General features: G+C 48.1%; 1 long non-coding RNA gene across 3 annotated transcripts in view; it reads left to right on the top strand.

The window, feature by feature from the left end:
* LOC123582015 overlaps positions 1-13,141 on the top strand; it is a 34,338-nt gene that overhangs the window by 3,700 nt on the left and 17,497 nt on the right. For all 3 annotated transcript variants that reach the window (XR_006704147.1, XR_006704146.1, XR_006704148.1), the window contains one exon: positions 723-878. This is a non-coding gene — a long non-coding RNA (uncharacterized LOC123582015). The remainder of the gene's footprint in view (positions 1-722; positions 879-13,141) is intronic.

Genomic DNA, 13,141 nt, shown 5'->3' with positions numbered 1-13,141 from the left:
GATTAGCCTTCAGGCAGTGAGTGAAAGTTATTAGTGTGTGGGGCCTCTGGCTCCCCACGGAGGCTGCAGCTGTCACCCATCCCCAGGAGAGAGTCACTAGCAGCGCCCCCACCCCCACCTTAAGGCAGGCTGGCACCCTCTGCCCCCAACAGGCTTTCCTACTGTGATCATCTGTCGGGGGGGGGGGGACTGGCCTCCTAGCCTTAGCCTCCTGCCTACCCCTGACAGACTAGGCCACCCACACACAGTATACCCTAGCAGTGCTCTGTGCCTCGGTTTCCCCATCTAGACAGGAGGCTACAGACAGTGAAGGTGCTCCAGACCCTGAGGGAGAGCCCCTGATGCATGGAGGATCGGACCCCCTGGGTCGGCTGAGCCTTAGCTGTGCCACCCCGGACGCATCTGCTGGCCTCTCTGTGTCCTAATGTAGAAAACCGGGGCAGGAGCACTGCAGGGTTTTCACAGGGGAGGGCCGGGCCACGGGGCGAGGTGCCTGAGGCCTAACGACTGGACCAGAGCCTCGCGGAGCCCGCGGCGGTGAAGGGCGGGCGGCTCCCGGCTCCCTCTAGCGGTGAAGGCGAGGAAGCCCCCTCCGGGCCGGGCGCCGGCGGGAAGGCCCGGCTGGGGCCGCGGGGCTCCCGGAGGGCGCGCCCCGGCCCCGTTCCTCCCAAGCGGCGGGCGGAGGGGCGCCGAGGATCCTAAAGGCGTCCCTTCCCCACCAGCGCCTGACTTCCGTCGTGAGAGCGACCTTCCTTCAGCTTGCACGCCGGTCTGTTGAACCGAGAAGGTCTTACCTCTTGTTGACCCGGCCCGCAGCCCAGGCACCCGCGAGCATTGATTGACCCAGGCTGGCAGCGCGGGACCTGGAGGATCCCCAGGTGACAGTGTGCCACGAGGCACGAGGAATCCCCCTTTCTAGCCTCAGTTTCCTCGCGGTGAACAGACGGTGGGGCCAGGCCAGTGGTTCCCCCTTTTCAATTCGAACAACCTTTTAAATGAGGAGGGCACCTGTTGGGATGAGCACTGGGTGTTGTATGGGAACCAATTTGACAATACATTTCATATTTAAAAAAATAATAAAAGGTAAAAAAAAAAAAATCCAGAGTTCCTCGGGGATGTACTTTTCCTTCTTCCGTTTGACTAAGAAACCTACAGGGTGACCCAACGCTGTTAGACACTCAGCAATGCCCTTACATGAAGTGATATTTTATTAATCGCAGCAGTGATATAGGTTTTTAAATTATTTTTAAGTAAACACTATTTTTCTAGAGCAGCTTTAACCGTACATAAGATTTGTGAGATTGCAGAGTTTGATACAAAACCCCTTCTCTCCCCCCTCTCAATATCTGGCGTGAGTGTATTTGTTAATGAACTAAGATTGATACACTGCTAACTAAAGTTGGTGCTTTTTTCAGTCTCCCTTAGTTTTTACTTAAAGTCCTGTTTTTCTGCCCCGTGATCTTCCACAGAACACCATATGACATTTAGCAGTTAGGTCTCCTTAGGCTCCTTTTGGCTGTGATGATTTTATGTCATTTTTTAAAATATGAAATTTATTGTCAAATTGGTTTCCATACAACACCCAGTGCTCATCCCAACAGGTGCCCTCCTCAAGGCCCATCACCCACTTTCCCCTCCCTCCCACCCCTCCATCAACCCTCAGTTTGTTCTCAGTTTTCAAGAGTCTCTTATGTTTTGGCTCCTTCCCTCCTTTTTTTTTTTTTTTTTCTCCTTCCCCTCCCCCATGGTCTTCTGTTAAGTTTCTCAGGATCCACATAAGAGTGAAAACAGATGGTATCTGTCTTTCTCTGTATGACTTACTTCACTTGGCATAACACTCTCCAGTTCCACCCATGTTGCTACAAAAGGCCGTATTTCTTTCTTTCTCATTGCCAAGTAGTATTCCATTGTGTATATAAATCACAATTTCTTTATCCATTCATCAGTTGATGGGCATTTAGGCTCTTTCCATAATTTGGCTGTTGTTGAAAGTGCTGCTATAAACATTGGGGTACAAGTGCCCCTGTGCATCAGCACTCCTGTATCCCTTGGGTAAATTCCTAGCAGTGCTACTGCTGGGTCATAGGGTAGATGTATTTTTAATTTTTTGAGGAACCTCCACACTGTTTTCCAGAGCGGCTGTACCAGTTTGCATTCCCACCAACAGTGCAAGAGGGTTCCCGTTTCTCCACATCCTCGCCAGCATCTATAGTCTCCTGATTTGTTCACTTTAGCCACTCTGACTGGAGTGAGGTGGTATCAGAGTGTGGTTTTGATTTGTATTTCCCTGATGAGTGATGTTGAGCATCTTTTCATGTGCCTGTTGGCCATCTGGATGTCTTCTTTAGAGAAGTGCCTATTCATGTTTTCTGCCCATTTCTTCACTGGATTATCTGTTTTTCGGGTGTGGAGTTTGGTGAGTTCTTTATAGATTTTGGATACTAGCCCTTTGTCCGATATGTCATTTGCAAATATCATTTCCCATTCCGTTGGTTGCCTTTTAGTTTTGTTGATTGTTTCTTTTGCAGTGCCGAAGCTTTTTATCTTCATGAGGTCCCAATAGTTCATTTTTGCTTTTAATTCCCTTGCCTTTGGGGATGTGTCAAGTAAGAAATTGCTGCGGCTGAGGTCAGAGAGGTTTTTTCCTGCTTTCTCCTCTAGGGTTCTGATGGTTTTCTGTCTCACATTCAGGTCCTTTATCCATTTTGAGTTTATTTTTGTGAATGGTGTAAGAAAGTGGCATAGTTTCATTCTTCTGCATGTTGCTGTCCAGTTCTCCCAGCACCATTTGTTAAAGAGACTGTCTTTTTTCCATTGGATATTCTTTCCTGCTTTGTCAAAGATTAGTTGGCCATACTTTTGTGGGTCCAGTTCTGGAGTCTGTCTTCTATTCCATTGGTCTATGTGTCTGTTTTTGTGTCAATACCATGCTGTCTTGATGACTACAGCTTTGTAGTAGAGGCTAAAGTTGGATTGTGATGCCTCCCTCTTTGGTCGTCTTCTTCAATATTACTTTGGCTATTCGGGGTCTTTTGTGGTTCCAAACATATTTTAGGATTGCTTGTTCTAGTTTCGAGAAGAATGCTGGTGCAATTTTGATTGGGATTGCACTGAATGTGTAGATTGCTTTGGGTAGTATTGACATTTTAACAATATTTATTCTTCCAATCCATGAGCACGGAATGTTTTTCCATTTCTTTGTATCTTCTTCAATTTCCTTCATAAGCTTTCTATAGTTTTCAGCATATGGATCTTTTACATCTTTGGTTAGGTTTATTCCTAGGTATTTTATGATTCTTGATGCAATTGTGAAATGGGATCAGTTTATTTGTCTTTCTGTTGCTTCATTATTAGTGTATGAGAAGGCAACTGATTATACAACTTTACAAAAATGTGTTTTTTTAGAGATAGGGGGCGGGGGAGGGGCAGAGAGAGGAGAGAGAGAAGCCCAAGCTTCTCCTCAGGGGCTTGGGGCTCCTCCTCAGGAACCATCAGATCATGACTTGAGTAGAAATCAAGAGTCAGAGGCTTAACTGACTGAGCCACCCAGGTGCCCTTATAGCTATTTTTAAACTTCTGGAAGGGTATCTGAAAGAATGGTTATGGGTTGATTGTGGGAAATGGAATCAGATGACTTGAGAACAAGAGTGTGAGAGAAGCCTACATTCTACTGTGCACCTTTTTTTTTTTTTTCAACGTTTATATATTTTTGGGACAGAGAGAGACAGAGCATGAACGGGGGAGGGGCAGAGAGAGAGGGAGACACAGAATCGGAAACAGGCTCCAGGCTCTGAGCCATCAGCCCAGAGCCCGACGCGGGGCTCAAACTCACGGACCGCGAGATCGTGACCTGGCTGAAGTCGGATGCTTAACCGACTGCGCCACCCAGGCGCCCCTGTGCACCCTTTTGTATTCATTTGGTTTTATTTTATTTTTTTTAATGTTTACTCATTCACCTTTGAGAGAGGGAGAACACGTGCTCGAGCAGGGGAGGGGAGGGGCAGAGAGAGAGAGGTGGCCAGAGGATCCGAAGCAGGCTCTGCACTGAGAGCAGAGAGCTCGAGGTGGGGCTCAGTCTCACCAACCAGAGATCATGACCTGAGCCGAAGTTGGACGCTTAGCCAACTGAGCCACCCAAGTACCCCTGTATTAATTTTGGTTTTAAAAACTGTGTATGTGGGCACCTGGCTGGCTCAGTTGATGGAGCATGCAGTTCTTGGTCTTGGGGTTGTGAAGGCAAATCCCACATTGGGTTTGGAGATTACTTAAAATCTTTAAGAAGTGAAAAATAAATAAAAACTGTGTGTTTGCATTATCTATCTTGGTAAACACCAACATTAAACATAACGGTACAGACGGGTATAGTATATTCACTGAGACTCTCACTGGGCTCTGTACTGTTGGTGAGGGTGTCCCTCGAGTTGGGTGCTCCTGTGGCTCCATTGGCTGGAGCTGGTCTGTAAAATGCCTTTCCACCCACGGACTGGGGCTCCTCTGGCTGTTCCAGGCCAGCGTGTGTTGGGTGTATGTCAAGTGCTTTGGGGTGGAGGATTCTGGCGGGGATGGGGAGGGGAGTCCAAGTACAGATACCTAGACTTATTTAAGGAAGAAAGCACAAGGTCGCGGGGGCCTTGTGGTATCTGGGACAGGATGGATCCAGAAAGATAGGACTGCAGCTCTCTTTGCTGCCTCCTGCCCCTGCAGTCTGGCTGCCTAAGCTCCTCCTCCCCATGGCTGCACCTCGGCTCCCAGGCCTACATCCCACCCCATTCAAGCCCAGGTGGAAGAGTCTCAAGTCCAAAATTTCCAGAGGGATAAATCTGTCTGGGCTTAACGCAAGCTCAGGCATCCCTGTACGTGGCAGTATGAAATAGGGAGAAACATATTACATTCCCCAGGTATTTCACCGGCCTTGCACCAGGTTAGGTGCTTTGGGGCACAAAAGAGAGAAGCAAGCCTTTCTCCTGGGAGGCGGACTACAGAATGATGTGATTTCATGGGTTTTAGGAAGGCCCCTCTCCTCCAGATCTTTCCCTCTCCTTCTGGAGATTCACTCAAGCAGCCTCATTTGGTTAAATAATGGATCCAATCCCTGTGGAATCCAGCTCCCTAAGAGAGGTGAGCGTTTAGGCAAGTCTTCCAAAAGTTCCCCAGATTCCTACTAGAAAGGCCCTTTTGAGATCCTGCTCTTGCTTACCGGGCAGTGAGCATTTACTGTGGTTCCTCTAGCTTACTCAGGAAATATTCTCTATTTCCTCAACTTTTCATGCCCTTTGCATGCCTCTGGGCCTTCACATTTGCTGGTCCCTCTGTCTGGAATACATTGCCTCTTTCAAAGCTCAACTCAAGCTTCCCTTTCCATGAGAGGCCTCACCTGCCCAGACCTGGGTGGAGGTACCATCCACCTGACCACCCCCTCATTTCCATCTTCACCCCTGGGCATAGACCTGATCGCTTGAGGTGGCTAGGATTCAGAAGGACAGGCACCCACATCTGGCTTTGCCACTCCCACCAGCATACAGGAGATACTTAATAAATCCCAGCTCCCTTCTGTTCCTCACATCTCCAGAGCGTGCATTACTGATTTGTAAGTGTTTAGCCAACCATCTCCCCTTTACACTACAAGCTTTAATTAGTAGGCACAATAAATGTTTGCTAAATGACTGAGTGATTTAACCAGGGAGGGGGAAGATGTTTGCAAGTTCAGAGGCAAGGCTGAGGACCCCTGCTGCCCCAAGAAGCAGGGAGTGTCCTGTGCCAGGGTCAAGATGGGAGGTGCAGCTGAGAAGTCTGGTGGGTTGATTTCAAGGGATGATTGGAGTGGAATAAGGGGGCACAATTGGATGGGTGTGGACCATCAGTGGAGGCACACATCTACCCAGTGGCCCCCCGCCTCATCTTGCTCTGTGCTAAGCAGAGTGGGCATCCTGTTCGGCCTCTAGGACCATGGTCAGGGGCATGAGCTCGGGTGCCCAGGGGCTGCCAGGAGATGCCCTCTTCTCTAGGCTCTGCAGCCCCAAGACCCAAGTACCTCATTTGCTGTCTTCTAATTGGTCACTAGAGACCTGTGGTTAGCACCTGGCGAGCACCTCATATGGCACCCAGGGCTCTTCGTTTGCACCCTCAAAGATGCTGGGACATGAGGAGGGTGGAGAGCAGATTGTAGCCAGGACACCCCAGCTTCCACTCACATTCTTCAGGAGTGTCCTGCAGAATCTGGGGACCTATCACATAGTTTGAATGCTTCTCTGATGAGGCACCCACCTACCTCCTTTAGTCACCAGTAAAACCCATTGAACACTTACCACATGGCAGGTGCTTCACAGGCATGATCTCATTTAATCCTCACAAAGATCCAATAGGGTGCCTTTAAAAATCATTCTCATTATTTTCAGAGATGGAAACCGTGAATCAAAGAAGTGAAGTCACTTCCTGGGGTCACAAAGCTCAGGAGCGGCAGGGCCAGATTGAGGAAACCAGTCCTCCTGCCCGCACAGGCGTGAACTTCCAGCCACGACCTGGCCTCCGCTCTGTCCCAGCTCTGGGCGCAGCTCCTGCCCCAGCTCTAACAAGTGCCGGGAACTGGTACCTCCGTCTTGAAGCCCTCCCCTTGGCCATGGCCTTCCTCCGCCTGGCCACAGTTTCTACTGCCTTACTTCAGCTGTCCCAGCTGCCTCCAAGCTCTGTACTTCCCTCTCACGAGGCACAGTCCACCCAGTTGCCCAGAGGTCCCGGGGGTCCCCAGGGTGTGGGGACCATGGTGGGCAGAGGGCCCCAGTGCCTCTGGGACAGGAGGGCTGCTGAGAGCGGTGGGGCGGCGGGCACAGTGCACAGCGCTGATCCTAACCAAGTTTGCCAGCCCAGCTTTTCTCATGGCTCCCACACAATGGTCTGCTTTGTGCCCACCTGCCGATAATGCTTAATTAGGCGAGGAGTTGATTAATTTGAGGTAATTGACAGCTAATTAGAGGCCCACAGGCTCATTAACTTGACATCTTGTCTTCGCGAATTGGCTGAGTAGGGTCAGGTGACGGAAGCCGTTGCTTTCTCCCTCCCCAGCCCTGTGGGCAAAGGTGATCACCTGGGGGAAGGCTGGTCAGAGCCAGCAGGTGGGGCAGTCCCAAGGCCAAGAATAGAGGAAACCGAGGCAGCAAAGGAGGAGGTGTGTGCCCTGACCCTAGGAAGGAGGGAGTGAGAAGCAATGGAGGGCTCATGGCATGGGGGCAAAGGCACTGAAGGGAGGAGGGTGGCTATTAATGGGGAGGGGCACACCTGGTGTCCGTGCAGAAAGAAGGGGCAAGGGCAGGGAGGTGTGTGGGGGAGCCTATTGGCAATAAGTATAGGCTTTGAAGTGAGATAGACCTGGTGTTGCATCCCAGCTCCGCTACCAACCGGCTAGGTGATCGTGAACGAATCAGTGAACCTCTAAGCCTCAGGCTTCTCCTCTGTAAAATGGGAATAAGAATAGTTCCTACACCTCATGAGACTATTGTGAAGAGTACTCGAGACATGGAAGTGAAGGACTGAGACCAGTATCTAGGAGCCTGCCGAATGCTCAAAGAAATACATAAATGTTAATCGCTCTTGGTAGGAGGCAGGAGTGACAAGAAGAGAAGGCGGGAGGGTGGGATGGATTGCAGGGAGACAATGGAAGCCCTCTCCGAAGAGAAGCCACTGTTACTCTGCAGGAAGCCTGTGTGCCTGCTAACAGCATTGCAGAGGGTGTGGGGAAAAGATCTCATTGTTACATCCACTTTAGGGGGACGCTTCAGCAATATATATTAAATTACATATATTAAACATTGTAGATTAAAGTAAAAATGCATGCAACCTTTGACCCAGCAATTCCCTCCCTAGTAACATACTCTACGGATATATTTGTACGTGCACAGTGAGTTGCATACGAGGATGTTTGTTCATCACAACTGTAGTTTGTAATAGAAAAAGACCAGAAACAACCCAGAATGTCCGTCATAGGGACTGGCTAAATAAGTTATGGTATATCCATACAGTGGGATGGTATGCAGCTGTGAAATCTGTGTGAACAATATGAACGAGACGCAAGATAAATGAAGTGGGAGAAAAAGCAAGATGTAGGACGGCGTGTGGCTCCCACAAGCTGGTAACTGGTGACCTGAGAGTCAGGAAATGGGGAGATGTGTTTTTCACAATGTGCTTGTTTTAAATACGGTTTATATTTACTGTCTTTTCAAAAAGCACTGTAAAACTAAAAAGCAATAGAGATTTTTTTTTTTCCCAAATGAATTCTAACTTGAAATCTGAACTCATAGGTAGAGTGGCTCTGGTTGAACTTGGGGTAGGGGTCCAATCCTACTCAGTTCCTTCCTCCTCTCCTCCAAAGGTTTCAAAAGGGTTTGAAGATCATCTAGAATCAGCATTGTCCAACAGGCTGGCTTGCTTGCTTGCTTTTTTTCTTTAAAATTTTTTAGTGTTTGTTTTTGAGAGAGAGAGAGAGAGAGCGTGAGCAGTGGAGGGGCAGAGAGAAAAAGAGGGAGACATAGAATCAGAAGCAGGCTCCAGGCTCTGAGCTGTCAGCACAGAGCCTGACAAGGGGCCCGAACTCACAAACTGTGAGCTGTGACTTCTGAGCTGAAGTCAGATGCTTAACTGACTGAGCCACCCAGGCGTCCCACAACAGGCTTTCTATGATGGTGAAAACGTATGTAGTTCTGCACTGTCCAGTATGGTGGTCGGTAGCTACATGTGGCTCCTGAGCACGGAAATGTGATCATGAAATGAATTTTACATTTTCTTTACATGTGGCTAATGGCTACCTATTTGGGTAGCACAGAAATCTCTTCAAGGGACTACACAACCCAACTGTCCTAGCCTCCGTCTAAGGAATGACAAACCCAAGACATATCTGCAGTGTATACACAACCTCTTTGCTAGGAGCGAGTGGTGCTGGAACCTTAGAATGCTCCTGGGAAACTTGGTTGTAGAGAAAACTGGAGGTCTTTTCTAGCAGAACCAGGACTGCATTGGACAGAAGCAAGTCAGAGATAGCAGTAGCTCACCTAGATTGCCAGTTCTTTTAGGATGGATCGCCTAAATGACCCTGGAGTCAAAAAGCACATCTGTGGCTTTGAGATCAGTAGTAGTCAGTGCCAGCTGGGAAGAATTTAATAATGCCTTGGTGACCCGAGGCCATGGATTCAGGCATCCGATTGCCAACTATGCACTGGGCACCTATGAAGTGTCAGGCTCTGGAGCAACAGGGAAGCATAGCCCAGGTCCTGGCATTCAAGCAGCCCACAATCTCAGGACTGAATTCATAGGGGAGGGCAGATACAGACTGATCCTCCCTCACAAGAGAGCCCAGGCATCAGAGTTTCTAGTACCCTTGGAGTTTGGCTCACAGCTTTCCCCCTTCCAAGGTCTTAGCATGAAAGCACAGAACGGGGCCCCCCAGCCCTTATGCTCAGTTGCTGGTGAAGCATGGAAAGTAGCTGCCAAAGGAATACGTTGAACATTCTCTATCCTTCCCTCTGACTCCACAGCTTGGAAGCCAGGATGGGTCTGAGATCCCCTAGTTTCTGCTGTATTATTGTCCCAGTCAGCTCCATGGGGGTTGTGATAGCTTTCCTTAAAGTTTCCCTTTAGAGGCTCACAGGACTCTAAATTCACTTGTTTTAATCGAGGCAATTTACACACAGTAAAGCATACAACTCTTAGATGCAAAGCCTGATGAATGTTTATCACACACTCACATACATATAGTCCTGTGTAACCACTACTCCAATCAAGATAGAGAATATTTCCTACACCCCAGAAGGCTCCTAGTGCCCCTTCCCAGCCAATACCCCAAGGTAACCACTGTTCTGACCACTACCACCCCAGATTAGTGTTGTCCATTCTAGAATCATACAGGTATGCACTTCTGTGCCTGCCTTAATTCTCTCCTCATTCTTGTTTGCGAGGTTCATCCATGTTACAGTGTGAAGTACAGTAGTTTGTGTTTTATTGCTGATTGGCATTCCATTGTATAAATATAAGAAAGTTTATTCATTCTCTTGATGGACATGTGGGGTTTTGCCACTTTTTGACTCACATGAATAAAGTGGCTATCAACATGCTTGCACATGTTTTTTGGTGGACGCCAGCACTCATTTCTGTTGGGTATATACCCAGAGGTGGAATGAACAAAGACTGTGTATTCCTCAAGGTCACATAGACCTGGTGACTCCGCATTCCCGGCAGTGAGGCTTTAAGGTAGGGATGGGGAGTCAGCTTTGAGAGTCCTCTTGGGGAACTATATGCCCCCACTGGCTGTAGATGGGGGAGAATAGCTATTAGAAAAGAGTCAGGGAGAGAGCCAGAGAAGCATGACATGGTTCTCAAATCAAGGCCACATGACAATGACATCAAAAGTGCGCTACATGAATGGAGGCTGGTAGGACAGATGAGCATAGGAAAACAGAAGCTTCTGTTTGGGTGGGTGGGGCATGTATACGGAAGAAGCAAGAACAACTAAAGTTCTCATTAGATTCTGATTTACTTATTTTAATTCACCCCATGGAAAATAAATTTAAGTTCCCCTCTCTCTTTCTGCATTTATTTACATGACCAACAGAGTAAATAAAAGTGTTTTTGGTGACCCAGATATCATGTTTACTTCCCAGAGATGATAAAGCTCAGTACGTGCCCCTTGAACATTTCTAGCCCTGCAGAAGTCCCCTTCGAGTTCAGTTCGTCCCCTGCAAGGTAACCACTATTCTGACTTCTGTCATCATAAACTAGTTGTGCCTGTTTCCAAAGTTTACTCACATGGAATCTGACAGTTTATGTCAACATTTACTGAGCATTTATTATGTGTCAAACACACTGCTAAACGATCAAAGTTTCTCATTTGCTCTTTCCAACAACCCCCTTAACTTGAGAGAAAACCAAGTTCAACAAGGTCAAGAATACTGTCTGAGGCCAGGAAACTATTAAGTAGCAGAGCTTGGATCCAAACTAGAGTGATCAACTGTCCCATTAGCAGGACTGTTGCTTCCCCTGGGGACCCTGGAGTCCTTAGCAAACTGGATGGTGGGCCACCCTATTCAGACATGGATTGGACTCAAAAGCTGAGTTCCTTTGGTTTCTTTTGGCTTAAGATTTCACGCAAAGGTGCATATGTTGTTAGCACAATTTCATGGGGAAAGTTGTGTCTCAAAAAGATCTCTGTGATATCAGCTTTTTACTTGGGTTTCTTTCTTTCTTGCTTGCTTGCTTGCTTTCTCTCACTGTCTCTCTTTCTTTCTTGGTTTTGTTTCATTTTAAAGAAAGATTTCATTGAAAGTAGGTCTGGGTAGGGCAAGAACAAAATTGTTCTTATTAAAAGGGAAAAAAGGGAATTCTAGCATATCAATCTATCAAACAAGGATTTATTAAGCATCTGTGCATTGAAAAAAAATTTTAAGATAGTCCCTGACTTCAAGAAGTTTATAATTTACTTGGAGAGTTAAGAGTATAGTGTAAAGAATAAAATTAGAGGGTAATAAACAGGAATAATGATCACGCACATCTGAGTGTACATCATGCCCTGGGGGGCCTTACATATTCTATCTCATTTAATCCTCACAATATAGCTCTGAGATATGTACTGCTGTCATGCCCATTTTGGATGAGGAAATCAGGGCTTGGTGAGGTCAAGTGATTTGCTTAAACAGTACACTGAGCTGTTCACTTACTATTTGTACACTTACTATTTGTAAATGAGTTATACCTCCAGGCAATGTTTACTGAATGGAAAACCACTGAAGATGGGAAAAAAATTTCTTTACCCATCTAGTCTTTTTTTTTTTAAGTTTATTTACTCATAATCTCCACACCCAATGTGGGGCTCAAACTCACAACCCGAAAATCCAGAGTCACATGCTCTGCCGACTGAGCCAGCCAGGCACCCCTCCTCTCCTCTTGAATAAACTATTCCCAATAATTTGGAGCAACATTTTAAAAACATGTGTGTTGGCTTGTTCCATTTTAGTAATTCAGGTCAAAATGCCATTTTTAGCCTCAGTGACTTGGGTGCAGAAAGGCACAACTTATGGCAGGCCACTGGGCCGCAGGCCACTGGGCCACGGGCGACGGGGCCACAGGCCATGGGGCCACGGCAACCTGCTTGGCCCCATAGCCCGGCTCCAGTCTTCTTGCTGCCGTCAGTCCTGCCAGGCATGTACAAGGCTGTCTGTCCCCTGGGTCCTCAAGGCCAGCTTCACCACCTCCCCCATCACACCCCAAACCTTATCCCTTTAGTCCCCAGCCTGCCCCATCACCCATCTCTGCTTTCCAGGTTTGCGGGCCTCCACCCAGAGGCACCTTCATCATTCGTTCCTGACATGTCGACTTTCATTTTCCTAGGACGAACCTCATCTGACAATCTCCTGCCCATATTTCTAAGCTCTCTGGGTCTCGCTGGGCTATTTCTCTGTCCTCTCTGGGGTTTGGAACACCAATCATCTGCAGGTTTCATTAGCATGCTGTTTACCCCTGTCTTTCAGATCATTAATGAAGATGCGTAGTGAGACACCAATCCTCGCGGCCCCCACCACGTGCCCCCTCCCATGCCCCCGCGCTGCTGGAATCATTATCCTTCCTGGCGTGACAGGGTCAGAACCAAACCAATTTGCATCAATCTTTGGTGATGTTGTGAGGTGTCGCTTGCCCTGCAATCCTCACGTTGTAACAACTGCTTCGGCTGTCTGTTCTGGCATGTTCCCCTCTCCTTTGGAGGGCTGACCAGACCTGGCCACCCCTCCTCTTCAGGCTGAAAGCCCCTCACGGTCAGGCAGGATTCGGGGCTGTGTGTGGCTGATATTTTCCCTTTGTTCTGCTATCCTGAACTGGGCAGAAAGGAGCACCTCTCTGGGAAACAGGATGGACAAGGGCACATACCGGTGACCTGGAGGGGGAGGCAGGTGTCTCAGGCACAGAGTTTTTCTTACTCATCATGACATCTGTTTCTGTTGAAGGAAAATGAGGACCAAGCCTCCCAAAGGCCCTGCAAGGCCCAGTCAGATGCCTGGGCCTGTGTATTCCAGGTGCCTGGGTCTGGGGTGGACGAGCCATTTCTTGAGGACAAAGTTCGCTCTTCTGCATGATTTTCCTGTCACCTGGCTCTATGCTTTCATCCCCT

The sequence above is a fragment of the Leopardus geoffroyi genome, chromosome B3 (assembly GCF_018350155.1).
Source record: "Leopardus geoffroyi isolate Oge1 chromosome B3, O.geoffroyi_Oge1_pat1.0, whole genome shotgun sequence".
Lineage (NCBI taxonomy): Eukaryota > Metazoa > Chordata > Mammalia > Carnivora > Felidae > Leopardus > Leopardus geoffroyi.
This window is presented reverse-complemented; position numbering and strand designations above follow the sequence as displayed.